Genomic DNA, 8588 nt, shown 5'->3' on the forward strand with positions numbered 1-8588 from the left:
GTTCAAGCTGTAGGAGATTTGCAACAGTGAGTTCGGATCTTTAGGTCCAAGGCCGATCCCCTACTGCTGCTAACCATGGAGCTATGTGCCAATAACTCCCATCTGTGTTTGGTTAGTGTTGAGTGCAGATGCACCATCTAGCTGTGTGACGGCTTCCAGGCCCAGCTGTTATGTATGGCAGCCTGTGGGCTATAATTATCATCATTAGTGTTTTTTATCTCTTTCTTTTTTGTATTTTCTTTTCTCCTTTTAAGCCTAGAGCGACTTCGCTGATTAAGTGTCGATCGACTCGCCGTCAAAAGGAAGTGACGTAATTTTCTTTCAGGTCGTCTTTTGTTTGTGTGTGTGTGTTTTTTAAAGTTTTTTTAAAATTAATATTCAAAATGGATGAAATGGGCTCTTTGCACGTCAGCTTCCGTGTTCGGGGAAAAGCGGCTCGCTCGCTTCCGGTCTGTTGAAAATGGCATTTTACACTCCGTGCTTTCAGCCCAAGGAAACAATTAATGAAGTTCCTCGATCCTCCAGCTTACTCCAACAAGTAAGCTGGAGAAAAGATGTACGCCTTGTTACACATTCACGGATACGAAGGTGAGTTTTACTTTCTTTAAACTTTGTGGCTAACATTAACTTTAGCTTATGCTAGTAGACAATATTTCCAGGACATTTTTCTTGTACAAATGTGCTAGGTAAGTACCTAAACATGCTAATTCATTCTAACGGACGATGTTTTTTACCTTATTTTGTACTTGTTCTCAAGTATATTGTATGTGTTTATTGTCGTTAGTGCCAAACAGAGACCAAGTAACGGGGGATTTTACGGTTCAGGCTTTTTGCTTCCGAATCATGAGGAATCACAACAAGCCTCATAGTTTAACAGTAGAGCAGCTCTGGTGTCGGAGTTCTAGTTCAGCTGACTGTCCAGGTTCAAAGTTGTTGCTTTTAGAAAAAATATGGCCGTGTTCTTTAAGGTCTCAGTGTTATTTAGTTTTATTTACTTTTGCATTACAGAACTTGTGAAGAGCTCAAGTAGGACGGTGTTTACAGCAGTGTGTACAGGCGGATCAGTTGCTCGGCTGTCTGGGTCTGCTCTGCTTACTCGTTCCCATACACTCGCTCTTTCAGGCTGAATACAGAAGTGGTTCTGTAACCCTGCTGTATTTGTATATTCTGTGTTATTTGCTTTTCTGTATTCTTTTACTTTATGGGTAGTGTCCCTTTAAGAGAACTGAACGAAATTACTTTACGGCAGCGTTCCGACTGCAGTTGCTAGGGGAATTCCCGGCCTGTAGAGTTTCAGAGCTGCTGCAGAGCAGAGACATGCTAGTCTCAGCCTGGCTTCTGCATATCGCCTGACCTTTATGCCCATATGATGAGAGGAACGTTGGGCCTTCGTGTGCCTGCAGAGGAGGAAGGAGAGGCTGCTGGATTTTTCGTGTTTGTGGACACCGGCTGCCATCATCATTCTGGGTCCCTATCCCAGTCAACACAGCCTTTTTCATTTGTACGCACCAGACACACGTACAAATATAGAGCTCTATATGAACTTGTTTTTTTTTTTTTTTGCTAGCCAGCTTCTTTTATTTTTTTTTCTCTCTACCAAGGATCCTGTTACACTCATGTTTGGAGTGAATCTTGTTTGTTTTTTTGTTTTCAGGTAGACTCTATGATCGAGTTGAGATGAAGTTGGACGTATTTCAGTCCAGAAATTTGTAATAAACAAAACTGGTTGATGGTAAACTGCTATCTGAACACAACTAAATTCTATTCTTTGGTTACAGTTCCATGGAAATAACACAGGACGGCTCCTTTATAAATAAAAAAATATTTGTGAGTTAGTTTTGTCTTATTTCATAATAATATTTAATTTCCCTTTGGGATTAATAAAGTATTTTTGAATTTGAATTGAAGATATTTGCATTAGAAACTACAAAAATACTTGGTACAATTTTGTGTTTTTGCAGTGTAAAAATATTGAATTAAGAAAACACATTTGTTTTGCAAGTAAAGCTAAAAAAGACAAAAAATGTTTAAAAAATATCAAATTCTTGCATTTTTAATTTAATGACCTTTGTGTCTCGCCGGTAGTTTAAATTTTGTAGTTTTATGTCTTGTGTGCCTCTTTCAGAGGGAACAGTTTGAATTATTGGGGTTTTCTGGAGTTGACTTAAATATTATTTAACCTCTTTATTCTGGAGACTTTTTAAGGACCCACGGTAGTTTTTATGGATTATTTTCTCTGGACTTGCTCGGACAAAAACGGAGAGAAATCCTCCCAAAAAACAACCTTGATTCAGAGATTTTTGAAAGAGCTCTGTAGTTCCTACTGTTTTTATAATTTGCAGTTTATACTAATCTGCAGTTTGTATCTTCTGTTGTTTTTAAATTAAACATTTAACACAACTTAAACTTGACACCCTTGATCAATATTGCAGAGTTTCACTGAGTTCACTTTCAAAAACATTGTTAAAATAAGTGGAAATATTTAATTAAAGGAAACTTTTGTGCATGTTCAACACACGCTGGTTTTAACCACAATTTAATCTTTATACAATTAAAGATACAACCACAAGCAGCACAAATGGAGCTGGAGGCATGTCTTTAAGAGTTATTATGAAGAAAAAGATGCAACTGCAAATCAGTTATGGAAAAAAATTATCTGGCTATCAGCCACCAAAACAAACCACTTTGCTGTAGTGTCCTCTATCTCTGCCTTACTCTTTGTTTTAAAAATATTTCTAAATAAAGACTTAAAAGCAGAGATGCCAACCAGTGTGGGACTGACAAGTGATTTTATAAATAAAAACTCAAATTAAAGGATGGAGTTCTTTAAATTTTCAGCTGCAACATAAGAGAAATTACATTTTTACACAACTTTCTCAGAGATTTCAGATTTTTTGGGGAGTTGGAAATTGATTCACCAGACACAGTGGTTATGTAATTTTTAAATATTAAATGATTGAAAACTTGATCACTTACTCAGTGCTTGAGTAGACGTTTTACTTTTTTACTCTTGGGTAATTTCTTGGATGGCTACTTTTTACGTTTACTTCAGTAAAAATGTTGAAGTAGTACTGCTCATGATATTTTGCTTGCTTTACCTTCCAAATATACTTAAAATCTCTTCAACAGCCAGACTATTTTACCACAAACGCACAGAAGAATTACAGAAGAATCAGAGGATTTGTAGTCATCCGCTTTTCATTTATGACTCCTCAGTCGGATGTGTGGAGTATCCTGTGAATCAGTGCTTCCAGAAAAGTGATTCTGGGTCCCATAACTTTGAGGAAACGTGAAACTCCTCAAGTTCTGCAGCTTCTTTTGTCTCTCCACAGAGACTTCAGGCTCTCATTTGTCAAGCAGGAAAAATAAAAAATCCACAAGGAGAATCATCATCCTGGTTCGTGATCTTGTTTGTATCACAGCCTCCATTTCTCGTGGCCCTTAGGGAGCCGCGGTGCGTCTGCTGCGTCCAGATAAATGTCAGGAATAACGGAAAACGCGCGGAGCCCTGGGAGAGTAATTTACGCTCCTGGAGAGACGAAGGACCAAGATCCATAAAAGACGCTGTCTGAGAGAAGGAGCCAAGATGGATCTGGCTGAACTTATTCATAAAGAAATACGCGCCTCCAACTCTTTCTTGGTGTCTCAATTCGAAATAGTTCCCATGTGCGAACACACGAACATACACACTCCTAAATCACTTTTTAAAATTAATTTATTATCATCCAAATGCAGGGAATAAACTAAGGTGGGAGACTGAAAAAAACTGTACTTTTAAGTTGATATTTTTAAATAAAAATAAAAAAAATCACAATTTCCTGGTGAATAGAGTCTGATTTAAGAGGTGTGCACACACCTCCAAACTACGCCCAGACACAGCTGTAGTGGTTGCTGAGAGACTAAAGTGTTTCTTGAGTTGCATTTTAAATGAAAAACCCCCCCAAACAATTAATTATATTATATATATCTATTCTGGTCAAGAGAGAAGGAGTACAAGCTGAGAGGCGCACACACAACTCCAAACTGCGCCCAGACTAAGCTGTGCTGGTTGCTGGGGCAATGAAGGAAACTGTGTTTTTTAAACGCAGTTTCAAAATACAGTTTCCTGAAATATGATTTCTTTCCTGCAGATTAAATGAAGGAAAGAAATCATATTCTCCTGGTCAGTAGAGAAGTAGTTTCAACTGAGATTTGCGCACACACCTCCAAGCTGCGCCCAGACTGCGCTGTGGTCGTGCCTGGTAGAATAAAGTTTTTTCCTGCTGTGAATAAAATGAAAAAACAAAAACAAAAAAAAACAGAGCCACAGTATTGTTATTACTTTTGGCATTCTCTGTATTTTGGCATGAGACGCCAGTGTTTTATCAGCTCCCATCGGGGGTTCATGTCCATCCATTGTGTCTGCTTTTGGTGTGTCACTGTAACGCAGATTTAAATGGCAATACTATAAATAGCAGCGTGATGACCTTTGATAGAGGAAGCAGGTTGTCTGATCGTGCGCCAGCGCCACAGCTCTGTACTTTACCTGAGCAGCCAGAGTCACGTTGCTCTGCAAGGTGTTTGACTGAACGTGAAGTATCTTTTAAAACTTTTCACCCTCCTTAACTACCACAAACTTTAATGTAGTAATCCAGAACTATGTTGTTGAATGAAAAGTGATCTAAAACAGTTCTGAAATTAGTAACATTCATTTATATTCCATCTCATTTTTGTAAATAAAATCCAGCCAGGCAGAATTCATTTAATTAGTGGTCAATGCTTTTCAAAATAAACTTCTGGTCTGGATGTTTCTACCAGCTTTGTGCATCTAGAAACTGTTTTTTTGTTTTGTTTTTTACAACGTAGCTTAAGGTTAGTTATACTGGTTGGTGAAACTCATTTTTCTGAATTGGACGCAGGTCAGGACTTTGACTGTAACTCATTGTATTGTAGCTGTGGGTTTATGTAATTTGTTGGTGGAGTCTCTGGTTTTATACAACTTGTAACAGAGTTTCTTCTGGGATTTCCTTAAATTTATCTCAATACATCTTCCCATCAACTTTGAGTAGCCTCATTATTCCTGAAAATGGCTCAGTTCTGTTTAGACAAGGATTTTATCTATTGTTTCAGATATTAGTGCCCATTTGATTATCTTCAAACAGTAAAGTGTGAAAGTAGAACTCCCGATTCAACATTTGAGAAATCCAGACATGAAATATGTTAATTAAAGGGACGTATTATGCAAAATTCACTTTTCACATGTTTTTGTACTTCCACTTGGGCTTCTACTGCTTCTAAAAGAAACACTCAGCCATTTTTGGCAATAACCTAAATGTTTTTTGATGACTGGACAATGACCCAGTCATCTGAAGGTTTCAAAAACCTTCAGAATATAATGTCACAAATCAGCAGGCTCAGCCTGTTACCTAGCAACCCAAGCTGAGCTCCACCACTTTTGTTCAGCTGGTTTTACCGCTTTATGCGCTGTACAATGGCTGCTGGAAAAGACAAGTGTTTTGTTGTTGACTTACCATCTAGAAGCCACTTGCTGTGTTCTTTTAGGTTGTACAGGAGGCTCTACTTCTGCTTTTCAAAGATGTTTGATTGAGTAATGGTGCATCTGTTTGCCACCATTTTCGCATGCCATTGAGTGTAAACGTTGAGTTGGGGGGCGTGGTCAGCAGCAGCAGTAAATAATTCCTTAATATTGATGAAAAAAATCCTTGCTCCATTGGCAGATAAAGCTATTTTTTCCATGTTATGAGTGAAATAATTTGCCAATGGAACAAGAACTTTTTCATCAATATTAAGGAATTATTTACTTAAAACAAGCCTTTATATCTTGCTGAAAAGTTTCTTTTAAGTTAATTTGTCTTATTTCAAGTATACTAAGATATTTGCACTGGAAACTAAACCAAAAATACTTGTTAAGATTTTGTGTTTTTGCAGTGCAGACAATACTGACCAGACTAAAATCTCATTATCACAGAATGATTTTGTAAAAAAAATGTAATGAACTTGTTTCTTATGGCCCATAGAGCTATAATAACCTGTTCAAGGAAGCATAATAAGTCACCTGTAAAACAAAAAGGCAGCAAAGATCTTTTATGGCGCAGTGCTGCATTCGCAGCTTGTAAAACTTCATATTCCTGCAGCGTCTCTTTATTTCATACGCCCGTCCTCTGCAGGCAAAAAGCCCAAAACCCGCACCCGCCTGTGTGTGTGTGTTCGTGCTGTACGCTATTTGGATCTGTCGGCGCCCAGCCTATCGCTCCCTGTGGGCACATGAAGGTCGGCATGGCGGCTGGGGGCTGGGAGTCGCTGACATGGCCGCCCGGTTCAAAGAGATCGCGCAGGAGATGCAGTGAGAGGGGGAACACAGCAGCCATTATGCTCACCTTGGCTGAGCCTGGGAAAACTCTGCGGCCCCGTCGCCCCCCTGTCCTCGCCTGTGGTTACAGACAAGGAAGCAAGTGGACTTACAGGTGCTGCGTAGCACTCCTCAGGCTTTGGATACGCCACAGTCTGCCACAAGTGGAGAAAAAAACCACTTACAATATTCAATGAGCGCTAAGAGCTGAAAGATGGGAAAGAGTGATGGGTAGTGTGTGAAAATACCTCAAACCAACCACAAAAATATTTTAAGAAGTGATCCTGATTTTCCCTTTAGTGCCCAAGTAGAAAAGTTATAATGTGGAGATATAGCCTCTTGGCTTTACTCATGCAGTGAATAAAATGCAAAGTATTGCAACTTACTGCAGCACAAAGAAAGTATTATTCAGACTTAATAGGCCTGGTTTGATTATTTTTCCACATTAAGGCCTTTTTCTGACGAGGAGTCCAGAGAGCTTTACAAGTCAAGTCAAGTTTATTTGACTTTATTCAGCAAAGTGCTTTACATGAGGAAAACAAAACACAGTAATCAGTCATAAAACAAGCAATATGATCAAATACCATGATCTAAATCATCAAATATATAAATCAATTTTCCAGGTATTACTCTAAATAGGTGGGATTTTATTTAAAGGAACTCAGTGTTTTGGATGTTTTGCAAGTTTGTTCCAGATTAGTGGAGAATAAAAACTGAATGTTTGGTTCTGGTTCTGGAGAGAGTAGACTTCTGGAAAGTTGGTACAACAACAGCAGATCTTTAATGTGTTCATTGATTTATGGACTAGTTACAGCTTTCTGATTGATTTTAGCCAGACTTGATGTGATAATCAATGCGACTAAATGGATGAGTTTCTCTATTTCTTGATGGGACATCAGTCCTTTAATCCTGGAAATGTTCTTCAGGTGACAGAAGGCCGACTTTGTAACTGTCTTTATGTGGCTCTGAAGGTTCAGGTCTGAGTCCGTGTTTGGTTTCTAGCTGTAGCTCAGTCTGGATCATTCCTCCTTAGGCCCAAAGATAATAACTTCAGTTTTGTTTTTGTTCAGCCAGATAAAGTTATGGCGCCTCCATGCATTGATTTGTTCCAAGCATCTGTAACATAGTTGAAATGGTTCAGGTTAAATCCTGCTAAAATGCACCATCTGCTGGTAAAACGGGGTATTGCATTCACCCTAGAAAGAGCGGGGTATTATGGGTAATCCTCAGAGCCATGAGGATCACTGTCGAGGTAACGTGTCTCTGCGATGTGATGAAGAAATATTATTTATAAAATATGTTTATGGTTTTCGTTTTTGCATATTATTGAAATATGTTTAATCCATGTTATGTTAGCTCTGCTATTATATTGTTTTTGTTGCGTTATAGAAATGTTTAGTTCGTGAGAAAGTGTGGCGGGAATTTCCCGCACATTAACATTATGGCTCCTCCTTGCAGGAGTTTCTTTCATGCCAGAGACTGACTTTACCTCGGTGCCCATGTGTGAAATGCAGGTATGTTTTACTAAATCTCTGTAGCAGATGGCTTATATAAGGCAATTTTATATTAATAGTTTTATGTAGATATGGTTAATGTTTTTGCATTGTTCCAAGATGCAAGTTCGTATAAGCTAAAATATAAAAATGGCATCTAGTGAATTAAATGTCAGCATTTTATTTTATTTTTCAGAGCATTTTAATTAATTGTGTTACTTTCTTTAAAAAGGACACTCACTGGTTGTTCCGTTGATGTAAACCAAATCCACTATACGATCACTGTAATTTTCAATTATTTTATTTTGGTTACTGTATTATGGGTAATCCTCAGAGCCATGAGGATCACTGTCGAGGAGTTTCTTTCATGCCAGAGACTGACTTTACCTCGGTGCCCATGTGTGAAATGCAGGTATGAAATAAAGAAAACAACTAATGCCAGATTGAGCTCCTAGTCGTTCATTTCTGCACCAAGAAGCCACCAGATCCACGTAGGCCACACATCTGTTCAATGCTTGGATGGGTTCAGAGTCACCTGGTGACGTCGTAATGTAGAGCTTCCACTTTTATGTTTTCCCAGTATTTCTGTATTAGAGGGTCTTCCCAGAAGATGTCTGAGTAATCTGCTGTCATGTCACAATTTTTCCAACAAAGTGCTACTTTAATTTTATTAAATTTGGACATAACCACGGAGGTTATAAAGTGTCTTAATGTATCTCTGCACTCAAATTCCTTCCTCAAGTTAC

The 8588-nt window shown here is 38.4% G+C and overlaps 1 long non-coding RNA gene across 1 annotated transcript; it reads left to right on the plus strand.

Moving 5' to 3' along the window:
- The first annotated feature begins 7469 nt into the window (after window positions 1–7469).
- LOC114137396 (uncharacterized) lies at window positions 7470–7868 on the plus strand. The gene is made up of 2 exons (XR_003593969.1): window positions 7470–7601; window positions 7808–7868. It is a non-coding gene; the product is annotated as an uncharacterized LOC114137396 (long non-coding RNA).
- Window positions 7869–8588: the final 720 nt, after the last annotated feature.

This window comes from Xiphophorus couchianus, chromosome 22, assembly GCF_001444195.1.
Source record: "Xiphophorus couchianus chromosome 22, X_couchianus-1.0, whole genome shotgun sequence".
Classification (NCBI taxonomy): Eukaryota; Metazoa; Chordata; class Actinopteri; order Cyprinodontiformes; family Poeciliidae; genus Xiphophorus; species Xiphophorus couchianus.